The sequence below is a fragment of the Anastrepha obliqua genome, chromosome 5, assembly GCF_027943255.1.
Source record: "Anastrepha obliqua isolate idAnaObli1 chromosome 5, idAnaObli1_1.0, whole genome shotgun sequence".
Lineage (NCBI taxonomy): Eukaryota > Metazoa > Arthropoda > Insecta > Diptera > Tephritidae > Anastrepha > Anastrepha obliqua.
The window spans coordinates 48,582,385-48,600,445 of NC_072896.1; positions in this window are offsets into that span (position 1 = coordinate 48,582,385).

Consider the following 18,061-nt stretch of genomic DNA (forward strand, 5'->3'; position numbering starts at 1 on the left):
GCTCCATGTGATATGGCGAATGAGTGCCGCGCTGCTTAAATGCATCAACTTCTAATTTCACGTTTGTCACAATTCCACTAGATACCTGTGCAAGTGCGACTTAACTGTTTACGCTGAAATGGGTAATAGCCAGAGGAGTTGGATGTGTTGGTGGATGCATGGCATAATTACGCTGTGCTGTTGAATGTGACTATCCTGATTGTTTCTTAATTTAGAAATTTTCTATGGTTTGTAGCGTCGCTGGGAGGACGTGCATTATACTCCGTCTCTAATGAAAGCATTATGCATAAAAACAGTCGCACATACATACGTAAATACTTGGCGAGTAGTGGTGTGGACCCACTGCTGATGTCGTTGCCATTTGCTTAAGTAATTGTCTGCGCGCCCAGCCTTTTTTGTCGTGACGGAGTGAGTGAATTGCTCTATCTAGCTGGCGAGGCGTACATACATACATTCACACATATATATGTGTAAATGAAATTATCACATCACTGGTTCTATTCGAATGCACGCGTGACCATGCTCATTTACCCTCTGCGGATTATATCAATTTAATGCGCTTTAATTATCTGATTTATGTTTGTTAGATCGCACGACTCCATTAAATGCAATTGAATTAATTTTCATTAAAGGCGCTCTACCGCGTACATTGCATTCTTATGGAGAGTTAATTAGCCACTGTGGAATGTTGCACAACAAGTAGACAAACTACGCCTCATTTATGAACTCTCTCTTATTTCTACCGCCAATGCAGTTCGGATATTCTTCAGATATAATTCTATACGCCGCCTTCAATACCGAAATGTGAAATGAGTGGAATGTTTAAAAGAGAATATATGACTCCACTTCATAAATTAATGAATTTGGAATAGCGGCTTTATGAAATATAATTTTTTTATTGATTTTTATGTATTTTTTTATGTATTGTAATACTCTGCAGTACCAATTACCCTACAGACTAGACAAAAATGTAAAGAAAAACAAGCCAAATTGGCAAATAAAATATTAAAAGAAACGAAAATTCAATATTAAGCAACTAAATTTAAATTTTTTACAAAATTAGGCTTAGATAAAGTGAAATCAAGCAGGCTGGAATTGAATAATGAATTTCATTGCAAAGGGGAATAGGTCCATAGCGTTTTTTTTCTCAAATCGCTTTTGAAGAAGAACGGTCACCAAACCCGTCGTGAATTTGCAGAAAAAATGAACTGCGATTATAAAACTATTCCCAATCCCCTTCATTAAATGGGATATGCCGAAAAATTGGGAACCTGGGTGCCTCACGAGCTCAACGAAAAAAGCAAAGAAAGTCGCCTTCAAATTGCTTCTCAGCATCGCGCGGTCATAAATAGCGCTTTTTGTGCCGAATCGTCATGGGAGATTAGAAATGGTGCCTATACATCAATATGAAGCAAAGCAAGTCGAGAGTTAAGCCGAATCTTCATCTAAAGAATATCATGATATGTGTTTGGTGGGACTGGGAGGGCATGGTGCACTGAGGAATGCTCGGAAAGAATGCCACGATCAACAAGCACCTCTACATTGTCCAGATACACCGCGTGAATGAGGTTACTTGACTGAAACCCCCTGATCTACATAATTAAACCATATTCCTTTACGGCAACGCCAGGCGCCATGTTGCACAAGTCATCAAATCCGCACTCCAAGCGCCCGAACGGGAGGCCCTTCAGCATCCGCCGTATTCTTAGGACCTTGCACCGACCTCTCCCTGTCAAACCATATGAAGGTCGTTACCTTCGATAACAAAGAGGTCCTTAAAAACTGGCTAAGCCACTTCTTTGAGACCAGACTAGGCGATTTTTGGCGGAACGGCATCAAGAAATTGGTCCAGAGGTGAGAAGAGTTTAGAAACAGCAACAACGAATATATAATTGATTAACTTTTTGATATAATTATTGTGTTTTGTTAAAATAAAAGTCTTCAGTAAAAACGCTACGAACTTATTCCCCAACGCAATATTTTTTAAACGCGATTTATTCCATTAATCGAAAGTTGGTCGTAAGGTCTGCAAATGATAACAGTGTATTTTAAGTGAGAACGAACAAGAGCCGTGAACAGCAGTTTATAGGTATACGGATTAGAAAATTCGAATATATTGCGTCCTACCTACCTTGCGACGAATGAAGCCCGAAACCGAATACGATTGAATACGATGAAAGATTTTGATTTGACTAATGTGACCACTGAAAGAAAATTTCGTATCCAATAAAACTCCTCCTTAAAACTCTGTTACACTCTGTAGTACCTTATTAGAAATACCGTTGATGAATGACAATCAGCGTAAGAGCAAAAATAACATTTTTCGTTTCAAATCTTTCTTATTTTTAACTCTCCTGGTTCGTTTTAAGTGTCTGATACAAAAACAAAAATTATTTTGAACTTATCTACTCGATAATTTTATTGGCTCTCGAATGATTCTATTTATTTGATTTTATGTCCATTTGTACTATTTTCTGAAGCAATTACCCTTTGAATCGGATAAGAAACGTGAGAGTTTCCATCAAGTGGATGCAACGATAGCTGGTCATTAGGAAGACACAAGTGTAGGCTAGGTTAGGCTAAGTTAGGTTAACTTAGGTTACAGCATTTATCTATGTACTATGGAACACAGTCTGGCTCATAGCCTTTTGTGATGACGCGTGGCGAAGTTATTCTCTTTTCTTCTAAAACCAGTGTGAACTTTGCAAACATTTTAGAATATCCCTGATTTGGATACTTTATGAGGTTTGCCCTTCGACCTAATGGTCTTTCGTGCCCTTGACCCTGATTTTCACAGTGCTGAGATCCTTCAACTCATTAAAAAATTCTCTAATTGAAATGGTGAATCTTCGAACAGAACTTTTCAAATATCTTAAAAGATCCCTGATTATAGTGAGTACTGAGAACTTCCAGCACATTAAAAATTGCCTACCAAAAATGGTGGCACAGATGGTGCGAGATCGTCTCTTCCTCTTCTTCATGCAGATAACTTCTTTAAAAAAGGAGATAAATCCTCTGGGCATGCCTGCCTATTAGATAGTGTTGCCCTATAACGGAAATCAGTGTGCTAGGACTATTTTTATTAGTTTTCTTTCTTAGTGTGATCGACCTGAGTGGACCTTCATAGTCTGGGGATTGTGAAAGTCGGCCATATTGCATTTGGTGTCCTTAAATTTTTTCAAATAAAGTAGCCCTCACATATGTAAGGGTATGCCTATATCACTGTTTGTGTACTCGTGCAGTCTGGGCAGTTCCGAAATGCCAGTTAGGATCTTAATTTGGTCTTACCGTGGCTGCATCCATTGTCTGACCATTTACTTGTGGTGTTCAGCGTTATTGCCGCACTACTAGCGGTATATCCTGCCTGCAGATCTCCTGGAAGGAAGTCTAATATCGCATATAAAGCGTTTTTCAGTAAGAGCGCTTCAACTTAATAGTAATGCTTTCGATTGCGCGGTTGGCACTGCACTAATTATGAGAACAGATGCGAGGCTGTGAACCTTGTCAACACATCTAATGCTCGTACCCTTCTCAGGGGCATTCTATCATACTACAATGCCATAGTACAGAATTGGCGGAACTACCGCGGTATAGAGACATTGTATGATTCTGGATTCCAGCAATTATTTTTCCCAATTAGACTTCTGCAGTATTACAACGCCCCTATTGCTTTGCCTATTGTATCTGTAACTGTGAGTCCCTAATTTAGCTTCCTATCCAGTACAAGGCCTAGATATTTAGCCCTTTATGTTACTCTAATGGTTTCTCCCTCTAATCATACTTTTTTAAGAGCAGGAAACACAAGTGTAACTTATTTTTTATATTTTTTCAGAAAATATAAAGACAATGTGGTGCTGGAAAGTGTTTTTTTGTACAGATTTGAATACGTAGTGCTACGTTTTTCTGAAATAAAACGTCTCTCTAGAATTTCTCTGAATCTGATCACTTAATTGCTGAATCAAAATCATAAACGGGTGGCAATACAACTTGCTCGCTTTATTTAATTTTAATATTTAATCACTTTATATCCCTTTGCTAGACTTAAGACTGAATATTCACAAATAAAAGTCTGATGATGCTAAGCGGTCTTTTGTTCTATTCTTACTGGTAGCAGTTAAGTGATTGTTCGTCGAGCTGTGCTGCTTGTAGCGCCGTATAGTTGAAATGAACAATCCCCAATCCATTTTCATAAACAAGCCGTTATCATGGCTTGATAATGCTTTCAATTTTTTTTTTTTTTTTTTTTTTTGCGGATAATGAGGAGGCTTAAAATGCCTAATGCACCATCAAAGCTGTCGTCGCAGCAGCGGTATGTGAGGAGACACTGAAAACTTCCTCTCGTTTGGAACCGTCACCCACCCTGGAACCGCTTTCGTATTACTTCAGAGCGGCATTGCATCTCTCTTTTCCATTAACAGAAAGTTCCCCACGAATTCACTGATGATTTCACACGTTTTCTCGTTGCTTAGCTCTTCTTGTCGATGACATTTTCGATGGCTATATGACTGACTATATTCTCCAACGTTCGCCGCTCTAATTTCCGGCGCGTGAATTGGAAAAAGATGAGTTCAATGTCATCTTCGGCTGCATCATGCTGACAATAGTTCCATTATCATTTTCAAAGCAATACGGCCCGTTTATCATATCTGCGTAAATACCGCACAGAACTGCAAATCTTTCATGTTAAAAAGATTGTTATTGAACTAATTCACGGTATTCACGGAAAATTTTTCTAATTTATAAACGTCTGCATTCAACGACAAATTCGCCTCGTCAGGCGTAGTAATTTTTAAGTTTAAGTTTTAATAAAAGATAATTTATTTTGATTGCATTTCAGCGCGTCCTTTCGGAGTGTACAAGTCTGCTTCCACTGACGCCTCCCAAGCGATATGACATGAGGCGATCTTACCAGACTGTCAAAATTCATACGTCCAAACCTGTATAAGCACAAACAAAAAACTTGATTAACTCTGTCGCTGATATTCAATAAAGTCGAATGTGTGACACATTATGAAAGCTATTATTTGTTTGTCCCTTAAAATGGCGAAAAGTTGGTGATCCATAACCGCTTAAATGATGGTATAAACGGCCAGTGAGTAATTTCTGATTTTTTAAGCTCAGTCAAGAGCTTTCAGTGCACCAACAGAAATTGTAAGCCATATAGAAAGCGGAGGCATGCAAGGGAAGAAGCTGCAGTGCTGTTGGGAAGAAGCTGCAGTTGGCAGCCAACCGTTCGTTTATTGCGTGCGCAACTACACGTTGGCAGCACAGCCCCAGTCGATTGTGAAATAAAGCCGGATGACAGCGTTGCATGCTGCACATATCACCGCCTCCCTCAGGTAGTATACAAGTATACATATGCACATATGTTTGTAAATATGTATGAACATTGCTGCACCAGTCCCGGTCTACATGGGGCACATCCATTAAAGGCAATTGGAATGCGATTAAAAGTGAGCATTGCGTACACAGCCAATTTTATGGTTGTTATTGTTTGAGAGTAAAACGTTGATATTGGCGTTAAATTTCGGCGTTCGTTGAAGTCTGCGCTAATTGCTACCCAGCAGCCAACAAAATTAGTCAATGGTGAAAATCAGTGAAGTGTTGGTGCGAAATGATGGCGTCAAATATTTTCAAATAAATTATTGTTTTAAAATAATTTAGTACTGAGTTTAAATACAGTGTAATATTATGGAGAGTATCACTTTGAATGATTCTGATTTTGAAACTTGTTTGGATAACAAAATCGTTAGGAAAACGTACCACCACCATCTGTCAAATTATTGGAAGATTTTGCTCGGCAAAATACCCTTTAAAAATAATTAGCTGACCCGTGTGAATTATTCACAGCAACAATAGTGAAAATTATTGACGTTAGGAAAATACTCATTTAACGTAAAGTTAGTAATTGCAACAACATAAGAGTATGCCATTTCAACATTTTGCCAATAGATAACATAGCCACATTTTATAAAAAATTCAAAATCAGTAACATTCAATTATTTACGAAAATTCGTGTTTTAGAGTACAAGGTGGCACAAAATTAAAATTCATAAAAATGAAGATTTAAAATTTTTGCAAATGGCGTCGTACGTCAATAATATTTGACACTTACGAATTAGACAGCTGCTGCATACAAAGAGACAAGCAATGGACGCAAAAGCGTTAAAATAAACATCGTCAACACTCAAAACTAAAAGTTACTTAAAAAAAAGTTACTCAAAAACAAACTTGTATTATTGATTTCGCGCCATCTTGTAAAATCAGTCGAAATGTTTTGAACGAAATCGCTAATAAACCAAATCATATGACGTTATGTTTTTCAGCAGCTTTCGTATTTATCGTAACTGACGTATTTAAATCAGTTAATATTTCTAGGTAGGTTTCAACCCGTTTCTAAAATTTGATTGAATTTAAGGGGTTATATACAATAAGAATTTTCAAAAAATCGATGTTTTGTGTTTTTTTTTGTTTCCTTAATGTACATATATTTAGAAATACACACAGAAAATTTAATATCGTTCCCGTGAATATTTTCGAAGTTACACGCAAACGTGAACATTTTGATCCTACATAAACGGCTTTTTAAACTTTAAACGCGTTTTTCTCAAAATGGTTTTTTAAAAGTCAGCGACCAACATTACTCGAAAACGGCTAAACCGATTAGTCTCAAATTTTAACACGAGCTTCTTATATATATTTTTTAGTAATTGTGGTCGATTTTTTCTCAACGATAATTTGTTCTTTTATAAATAATTGAAAGCCGAAAATTTTAGTCAAACATCGATTTTTGCTTTTTTGCGTATTCGTTCCATTAATTACTACATTTAACATTGCTTTAATGAAATCTGTTTGGTTTTTTAATTTCAGAGGATCCAGTTCAGAGACATAGTGGCCTCCGCGAAACGTCTTTTTTGAGAGGACCTCCCGGAGATCAGCTGTAGCTCCTTTACAAATAAATATTTTTACAAATACTAAATCTTAAAATACAGTTAAAATACAACATAAAATGTGTGTGTCCAAATTTTTAGATCAATAAATGTAAAAGTTTTCTCAGAAAAAATTCTGGAAAATTCGCTTTTTGTAGGCCTTCTAACTGTAGGTATATAATGTATATAATTGGCGCGTACACCCTTTTTGGGTGTTTGGCCGAGCTCTTCCTCGTATTTGTGGTGTTCGTCTTGATGTTGCTCCACAAATGGAGGGACCTACCGTTTCAAGTCTACTCCGAACGGCAAATATTTTTTATGAGGAGCTTTTTCATGGCAGAAATACACTCGGAGGTTTGCCATTGCCTGCCGAGGGGCGACTGCTATTAGAAAAATGTTTTTCTTAATTTTGGTGTTTTCACCGAGATTCCAACCCACGTTCTCTCTGTGAATTCCAAATGGTAGTCACGCACCAACCCATTCGGCTACGGCGGCTGTATATATCCCCTTAATTTAAGATTGAAAGTTTACAAAAGTACCACTCGGAGAAGAAAAATTTACCAATTCTAGATATATATTTAATAAAAAACGTTAAGTAAGTGGCAACCCTTTAAAAAATAATAAATAAAAAGTGCATTCAAGTGCCTTTCATATTTGAATATTTTAAAAATATTTATTACATATGAACCGCTTAAGGGTACGTAGGTTTGCGACTAAATTTAAAATGTTTTCATATTAGTTGGCAATGCCATCCTCTTGTTTGTCCGACTGCTTCGACTTCCTAAAGATTTCAGCAACTCTATATTAGCCGCACTACCCTGAGGGGAATTCTGCATAAAGACCATGCAACCGTCGCTTGTAAGATTAAGTAAACTAAGAAATTGAAGACAAACAAAGACTAACTAACGATTTATTAAACAAATGGCACAAACCTTTTTCTTAATACAGGGAAATCTCTTCTAACGGACACCTCTATTAGACTGACAATTCCCTTGTGCGAACATTTTTTCCTATACCAACTTTTAAGTATAAATTTCGAAACACATTACTCTCCCTTAAGCGGGCACTCGCTTGGCCGGACACGAACAGTTATTTTTCATAAAATTTACACAAAAATCTCTATTGAGCGGTTGTCCTCTTATCAAAGGATGGAAAAAGACTATTATTTCAAAATAATTAATCTATCTAGTAATACCACTTCAGCGTTTAGATCAAAGAGTGATTTGAAATTTCAAAATTCATTATCGAAACTTTGAAGTTAAGCATATCTTGGTGAGCTTAGAGACTGGCTCGACTGATAAATTGTAAATATTTTAGAGCAACACATTTCGTAAAGTCTGGGTAAAGGTCCGAACGGTAACCAAAAAAAGCTTCTTCCAAAAAGGAGAGTTTGTCTAAAATAGAAATGTGTCGACTGAATTTGAGCCCAAATATGTTTTGCCACTAGACACGCTCGCTCCGTTATTTGATTTACCTATGTAAATTTCGGGTTGGAGTTTTTTACTTATGAAAACATGGAAACTATTGATGCTTATATTACTAACACTGAGAGTATTACCGAAGAGTCTAATGAAATCTTCTCAAACGAAACGGCTCTGACTGCAGTTTCAAACTTTAAGCGATTTTACAGCGATGAACCAACTGCTTTCGGATTGTTAAAAAATGTGGAAAGCCAAAGTCTATCTAATACAAGATGAAGTCCAAAATAAACAAGACTGAGCTAAAATAAAGACGACAGGAGCTTTGTACTGATAACTTCGAGTTTACTTATTTAAAATAGGTCGTCCCTCTGGCCTCGTGAGGGAATTGTGATTTGACGATTCTCCATAACAATTTTCTTCACTTTCTCAACGATTTCATAGGGCTGTTGATGTGCTGCGGCGTCCAGAGCGAGCATCTTCTCGACTTTCTGTGAAAAGCTATCACTTGTGAACATTTTTTTGACTCAGAGAGTCTTCCGTATTCCACTGTCAACATTTCAAGTGTTTTTTGAGTACTTAATTCCATTTTTACACAAAGTTTGATGCAACTTCTTTGATCCCTTTTTTTCGGTAGCAGAAAGTCGCCGAACACGCAAAACACTTGTCTAATTTATGCCTCTCAGAAACAAACTAAAGATGCTATGTTGCTAAAACCGTAAACATATCTTGAGACGAGTGTACTAACATAAAACAAAAAAAAAAAAAATAGTAATCGAAATTCGAATGTACGTAACCCGCGAAATTTGAAAATTCACCTTATTTTTTAAACACACCTCGTATGCCATAATCTTAAAACGGCTGAAAACATATTTAGGGAGTTCGAAGGATACTGTACAAGCCATATTAGGCATTTTCATACCGTTAAAAAATAGTTGGTTATGTTTTCGACTCCTCTAAACATTTATTTAACTATTAAAAACTTTAGGACATATGGCAAAACAACACTTAGGACAACTTGTGAATGAACTAAATGTAGTTCATACTATTTTTCACTTAAAAGCTTATTAGTAATTTCTCGAGCTTTGCACGTAATTTTTTTCAACGCGTAGTAAACAATTTCAAGGAAATGGGGATTTTAACCTCTAAATAAATGTAGGGGCATACAAGACCACTAGAAAAAATACAATAGTTCGACGAACAAAACTAATACTTTATAGGCCTCTCAGCATGCCCATCTTATCGGTGGCGCAGAAACTTGGACGATGACCACATACGATAAGGCGTCGCTTGGAGTGTATGAGAGAAAGATTCTGCGAAAGATTTTGGACCTTTACACGAACGATGAGCTGTATGAGCTTTACGGCGACATAGGAATAAAGATCCAGCGGCTTCGTTGACTGGGTCATGCTGTCCGAATGGATACAAATGCTTCAGCTCTGAAAGTACGTTAGAAAGATCAGATGGAGAAGGACTTGGCTTCACTGAGTTTCCAGCTGGCGCGGGTTAGCACGAGAAAGAAATGACTGGCGGCGCGCATTGTTAAACTCGGCCAAAATCGCGTAAGCGGTTATCGCACCAATTAAGAAGAAGAATAAACTGGTGATTGAAAGTACTTTTTTTGCAACGCTCAAAATCATTTTTTTATTTACAGGGTCTGACACTCTAAGTGTAACCAATCAAAAAAGACATAGATTTAGTTTGGAAAATTACTTTTATTCAATTCAAAGTAAAAAATGTGTGAAAATAATACAAAATTAAGAATCAATTTACTTTCGCTTTGGCTTCTTTCAGCGCCTCGAAACTGGTGAATCTTTTAGTTCGGACTTTGCTCTTCCAAAAGAGAGTAATCCATCGGATTCGCGTCTGGTGAATTTGAGAGCAATTGTGTGGACGTTGTGAAATTCGGAACGTTGTGTTTTAGTCATTCTTGGTTCACTCGAGCTTTGTGAGACGGTATCGTATTCTGTTGAAACGTCCATGATCTGCCACTACAATTTTTTGTCTGCCAACGGCTTCTAAGCAACCTTCAGAATACTTTCCCAATTATTTTTCGCATTTGCCTTAACGCCAGGCTCTATGAAAACGATTGAAAAGCGCCCATCTGCGATTGCAGCCTCACAATCCACTACCTGTGGCGGGTGCTGCTTCCTGGTGGCCAATCGATGACTCAAATTCTCGTATGAACGTTTTGGGAGTTTACGAATTGCTCAATTTATAAAAAACTCTCGTCAGATTCAAAAATTGACCCGAATACTCGGAAATCGACCGGTTTCAGCCAAGTCAATCAACTCCCTCACTCTCTCAAGTCTGACTTGTTGCTGCTTTGGAGTGAGATCATTCGCCGTTTGTATCTTGCAAGGCTTGACTTTGAGATCATTTTTTAGTACGCGGCGGATGCTACGGTCAGCTATTTTCAGTTCCTTTGCCATTTGATTGGCACTTCGTCGAAGATTTCGATGCCCGTGCATCAGCTGCGCGAGCGGTCTGAAGTTAGTTGCACTTCGAGTGCCGGACCATGAATAGTAAATGTGAACAGTTGCCTGGTTACCGAGGCGAGAGTGCACTTACTGTGTGTTTGATTATGGGAGAAACTTCAACTTGTCGCCGTTTCAGCCATACTCACATCAATGCGATCTGTGATCAAACTCTTAAGTAAAATTAATGGTATTGCAGTTTAGCATTTTGAAAGTGCCAAAATTAGGTAGTTACCGGATATTTGGCGTGAAGTAAAGTGTGCCTACGACATTTGGTGCAAGTTTTCTTTATACATATGAAAACTCTTTATATAAATATATATACAAATACATATATACAAGATAATCAGAATAAAATTTTTTTCACTAAGCAAAAAAGTTATTCGAAAACAAAATTGGATGACTAGTTTTGCGCCACTTTGTATAAAGCGTATAAATGCTAAATGCATTTAACCAAGTTGCTGTCTCATACCATACAATTCATTTTCCACATTGGTAAAATACTGGTGCTTACCTAAATTACTTTAAGAATTATGTACTGACATTTTCTCCACTTGACTTTCAAACAGTTGATCATGGTGAAACTGATAGTCAGTTAACACTAAGGGATACTAGTTTGAATGTAGCTCGTGCCATTGCTCCTAGATTTCAATTAGCTTATTTAGATTTGTTTTCCTAAAATTAGCTATTTGGCATATTTCACTCGAATGGGTGAAACAAAACCGATCATTTAAAAATATTTACCCTCGTGCATTAAAACTAAAGCTTAATTTCTCTACCTATGAGACGGCGAAATTCACATAGGTTTTTACATCAAGTAATTTTCAATATTTTCGCTCGTTTCAGTTTCGAATTAAAAAATAAAAAAAACCCTAACAATTCCTTATTTGGCTTGACTTATATGGGTCCCATTGTAGAGTGGGTGTACTGTAGTCGAACATTTTATACTTCGCTTTAAATACCTTTAATCACTTGTAAAATCCTTTTCAAACCACTCCTCTTTTACTTACACAAACGCACAAATCACCTGAGAGCCACTGATCGCCATCGATTTACTATCAGCACCTCCCAGTCTCGCCCTCACCGAATACTGAAAAAATATATTAACGGATATCTCAATATGTATAAGTGTGTGTAAGCATGCACGCTTGTATTTGTATGCGAGAGTAAAGCGCGGGTTCTAGGTTGCGCGGTTGACTGCCGTCTGTTCATGCAGCTACTGCCCAATTCAAAGCGGCATTGTTGGCGGTCGCACACAGCGTATGTTCGATTCGTGTATTTGCTTGCAATAAATCAATCGGCTATTTGAAGTAGATTACACGTTTACGAGCACTTTGCAGTTTTCAGCGTACATACATATTTATATATATAGATGTGTATAAGGTACATTGGAGGTGCTTTCCAAAGTAAACGGTAGTTTTTAAAAATAATCCAATGCACTTAGTAAACGACTAAAAAGATAAAGTGCATTTTATTTTTACTATTGCCATGGGCAGTCCATTGTGCAACCAATGTTTGATTAGTCCCACTAAAGTGGCAACGCTGCAAAAATATCTGGGCGAAAAATATCATAATTCAACTGGTGAACATATTTAACTCTTTGCATCATTCGACGGGATAATTCACGAACAAAAAATCTGTCTCATCACCAAGAATGGAATAGCCCGCAAGTTTGAGAATAAATAATTTTTGTAGACCTGTAACCTTCTTTTTCATTAGAACAACCAGTAAACGTCTTGCCGACGCAAGATATTGTGGACGTAAGGTATTTTGAGTACATCGCGCATTTCGAGCGGTAATACAAAAGTGTTAAGCAAGGGATTTCTTGTTTATAAATGATTAAATTTTCAACAAAATAAGGTTTTAACGCTAGGAACTAATAAACCAAATTTTAAGCGAGAGTCTGTGCTTTGCTATGAAACAAAAAAAGTCGCCACCACCTTCAGGAAATTCAAAATTCGAATTTATTCATCAAAACTGATATTATCCACTTCAAAGTAAACCCAATCAACTGCAACACACTTATGCCGGAGTTTGATCCAACTCTCGAAACATTACTGGAACTCTATTTTCGGTACAGTCATCAAAACTGTCTTCGATATTTCAAGTGAATTCTATGGCTGCTTGATGGTATTTGTTTCGTTCTTGGTCAAAAATTCACGGCACTCAAATGGCACTGTGGGACGGTGCAAAGTCCCTATCTGTTCTCTCACAAATCCTTTCATTTTGGCGAATTGTTTCACGTAAACGCCTCATAAAGCCTAAATAATGGTTTTTATTAACTGTTTCCGAGCTCTCCATTCACTCGTTTGATGTCTCGAATGCGCGTCGTACTCATAAATCCACGCCTCGTCTCCAGTAATGATGCATTTGATGAATGGATTCAGCCTTGGAAATCATGTCTTTGGTGATATGAGCGCGGTTTTTGTTTATGAAATTCAGGCCCTTTGGGATCAACTTTTCAGCAAAAGGCGCAAATCCAAATCAATAACTACAATGTCCTGAATGGATCCATAAGCAACGATATTCTCAGAATATTTCGCATTTTTGTTTAAATCTCTTTCGATTTAAAGTTTAATGAGTTTTTTGATTCGTTTTTGTTTCTTGTGGCAATGTGGCAATTACTGCGTGCTGACCTGTAGGCGTAAACAGTTTGAAGAACTCGTCAAATATTCTGCTACTGTTAAGCCACGACAGTATGCCAGTAGAGTATTCTCTAATGTTTGAAGTTTATTATAAGTAAAGCCATCAAACATGGTACCAAAAGCCCAGTATACATGACGATAGGGTTGGTGTCGAAATTCTGTATGTACAAAATTCTAAAAACAAAATTCAGCTTTTTAAAATTCTGCTTTTTAAAATTCTGCTTTTTTAAAATTCTGCTTTTTTAAAATTCTGCTTTCTAAAATTCTGTATTACAAAATTCTGTATTACAAAATTCTGTATTAATATAATAATGTTAACAATGTTAAAGAGGTAATGTAATTATTTTGAAAAAGTGCGCACTTGTTAAAGAGGTAATGTAATTATTTTGAAAAAGTGCGCACTTTTCCAAAATAATTACATTACCTCTTTAACATTGTTAACATTATTATATTAATACAGAATTTTGTAATACAGAACATTGTGGGATATTCATTGTCAAATTTAGGTATGGTTATTTGTTAGTAAAACTTTTTACACAATTTGAGTATATGCGCCCCATTGTTTTTAACATATTCGTACATACCTATGCACATACCTACGTTAATTATAGTTGACAACATTTATATATTACATTGGTATGTACATAGGTATGTTTGCAATCAAATATTACCTGGAGATGAGAACTTCTATCACAAATGAGGAATTACAATTTCACCACACCTGTCTACAACGGTTCTTATATTGTTTGTTTACCTTCTGTTAAGTGCTGACTTTTTGTGAAAGAGCGTGGTTTAATATTATATTGATAAAAATGTCCGAAATAAGAATTTTGAAAACAAATAAAAATAAGGAAATGTTGGGTGTTGATGGGTATTTCTATTATTTAGAAAGAATAACAAAACAAAGGACATATAATTGGTCGTGTTCCAAGAGAATAGCGTGTCACTGTAAATCTCGATTGGTGATTGAATTAAAAGACGGTATCCATTGTGTGATTAAAAGGTCCGGTGTACATACCCATAGCCCTGAGGCAGTGGAAGGTTTTGTCCGCGATGCTAATATAAAGCTTAAAGAGTTATCTAAAAAAACATGCTTGCCGGCTAGCCAGATAATTCGAGAAACCATTGTGCTAACTCCGAGCGATAGCCGTGATGCTTTACCTTCTAAAATGGCCCAAAAAAGTAAAATAATGCGGACTAGAAAAAAGAAATGGAACATGAAAGAACCAAAAACTGTAGATGATATTGATATGCCACTTAATTTATATGTCCTTGAAGGCGAGCTTTTTGTCTTAGCAGAAAAGTGGGTCGATGATGAACTTTTTATAATATTGGGGACAAAATCTTCATTGGAAATGCTGAGTAGCAGTGACTGCTGGGCTGTTGATGGAACTTTCCATGTTGTTCCTCGCGTTATGAGGCAACTTTTTTCCATACATGGCAGAGTACATGGCGAAATCGTGCCTCTCGTTTTTTGCTTGATGAGCAAAAAAACGTTGAAGTCATATGTCGCTGTTTTTAACGAGTTGCTGACGATTGCAGGTAACCATGAACTAAATTTATACCCTCAGCGTATAATTTGCGATTTCGAAATGGGTATCATATCGGCAATTAAGCAATGTTTCCCAAATACTGATTTACGCGGCTGTTTGTTCCATTTTGGACAAATAATATGGCGAAAGGTTCAGAAGGAGAGGTAATTAAAGCCTATTTTATGGTTGTGTATGTATACTAAGTAATAGTATGTTCTTTTTATGTATAGACTAGCAAACCCGGCCCCCTTCGCTGGGCACACTAAAATAGAATAGATATGGTTTAGAACAGAAAATATATGATTTTCATATTATTTATTTCTTTATTCTTTATTCAAGCGCTTTGGCATAAACAATATTTTTTGTTTTTCTATTTGTTTTTGAGTAAATATAAAATATAAATTGAAAATCAGGAAAAAAGAAGATTGTTTTTAAATGTCAAATCAACGCATATGAATAAACAATCGTCTTTTTTCCTGATCCATTGGAGCTTTTTTAACCATTATCCATTTATATTTTTCAAAAAAAAAAACGAAAAAAATTTTTTTTTCACGAACACATAATTTCATTCGGATTTCACATTAAATTCTCAAATTTCGTAAGAAATTATTCACTGTTCCAAAATCCACTCCAAAAAAATTCACAAACAATTTTTACATGTTGCACTTACGTTTTTTCCTTATGGCATCCAAATCAGAAAGAAATATAGACCCATTGTAACTCACACTGTCAATTTGACAGTTCAGTTCCGCCCCAAGCGTTAAAAAAGTAAGCGACATTATGGATGGTTCAAAAGAACGCTGTACCCGTTGCCAGTGCTCCGAATTACAACCAAACTTTACGAAACCCATTTTCAATACTTACTTAACAATGTGCGTAAGTTTGGTTTAATTCGGTGCAAAGACATGGCGGGTCCACGTTTTGGCATATATTTCGAGACCCTAGTCATCAATAGGTATGAAAATTACCCCGTATTAAAGCACTTATCAACAGCTTTCATTTGATACCCATATTGTACATACACAACCAAAGGTTACCCGGGTCCACGTTTTGACCTATATCTCGAGACCCCAGTCACGGAGCGGCATGAAAAATACTCTGTACTAAAGCATTCCCCAACAGCTTCAATTTGATATCCATATTGTACATACACATCCGAAGGTTACCCGGGTCCACGTTTTGACCTATATCTCGAGACCCTATCTACCAATAGGTATTCAAACTATACGGAAATCATCTTCAATATCTACTTAACAATGTGTGTAAGTTTGGTTTAATTCGGTTCAAAGACACGGCGGGTCCACGTTTTGGCATATATTTCGAGACCCTAGTCATCAATAGGTATGAAAATTACCCCGTATTAAAGCACTTATCAACAGCTTTCATTTGATATCCATATTGTACAAACACATTCTAGGGTCCACGTTTTGGTCTCTATCTCGAGACCCTAGTCACGGAGCGGATGGAAATACTCTGAACTATAGCATTCACCAACAGCTTCCATTTGATACCCATATTGTACATACACATCCGAAGGTTACCCGGGTCCACGTTTTGACCTATATCTCGAGACCCTATCTACCAATAGGAATCCAAACTATACGGAAACCATCTTCAATACCTCCTTAACAATGTGTGTAAGTTTGGTTTAATTCGGTGCAAAGACACGGCGGGTCCACGTTTTGGCATATATTTCCAGACCTTAGTCATCAAATTACCCCGTATTAAAGCACTTATCAACAGCTTTCATTTGATACCCATATTGTACATACACATCCGAAGGTTACCCGGGTCCACGTTTTGACCTATATCTCGAGACCCTATCTACCAATAGGTATCCAAACTATACGGAAACCATCTTCAATACCTCCTTAACAATGTGTGTAAGTTTGGTTTAATTCGGTGCAAAGACACGGCGGGTCCACGTTTGGCATATATTTCCAGACCCTAGTCATCAATAGGTATGAAAATTACCCCATATTAAAGCACTTATCAACAGCTTTCATTTGATACCCATATTGTACATACACATCCGAAGGTTACCCGGGTCCACGTTTGGACCTATATCTCGAGACCCTATCTACCAATAGGTATCCAAACTATACGGAAACCATCTTCAATACCTCCTTAACAATGTGTGTAAGTTTGGTTTAATTCGGTGCAAAGAGACGGCGGGTCCACGTTTTGGCATATATTTCCAGACCCTAGTCATCAATAGGTATGAAAATTACCCCATATTAAAGCACTTATCAACAGCTTTCATTTGATACCCATATTGTACATACACAACCAAAGGTTACCCGGGTCCACCTTTTGACCTATATCTCGAGACCCCAGTCACGGAGCGGCATGAAAAATACTCTGTACTAAAGCATTCACCAACAGCTTCAATTTGATACCCATATTGTACATACACATCCGAAGGTTACCCGGGTCCACGTTTTGACCTATATCTCGAGACCCCAGTCACGGAGCGGCATGAAAAATACTCTGTACTAAAGCATTCACCAACAGCTTTCATTTGATACCCATATTGTACATACACGTCCGAAGGTTACCCGGGTCCACGTTTTGACCTATATCTCGAGCCCTATTTCCAAAATAAAATATAATCCATGTTACTCGTGGATAATGTAGCTTTCGAATGGTGAAAGAATTTTTAAAATCGGTCCAGTAGGTAGTTTTTGAGCCTATTCGTAACAAACAAACAAACAAAGTTTTCCTCTTTATAATATTAGTATAGATTGGCTCAAAAATATGGGACTTCGGTGGAATTCGCACTGCAAGTCCGAATGATTAAAAGCTTAGCTTTCGTACCGCCAAGCGAAATACCGAATTACTTTCAAACATTACTTAATAACTGCGATGATGAAAGTGTAAAAAAATTACTAGTTTGGTTTGATAAAAATTATATTGATATAAATAATAATAATTCCAAATATTCTCCCGAGTTTTGGTCAGTGCATGACCATAATGCATCGCAAACAGAAACGTTTCCTAGAACACAAAACAATATTGAAGCGTGGCATCGGCGGCTGAAAGTTATTGTTGGAAGAAGAA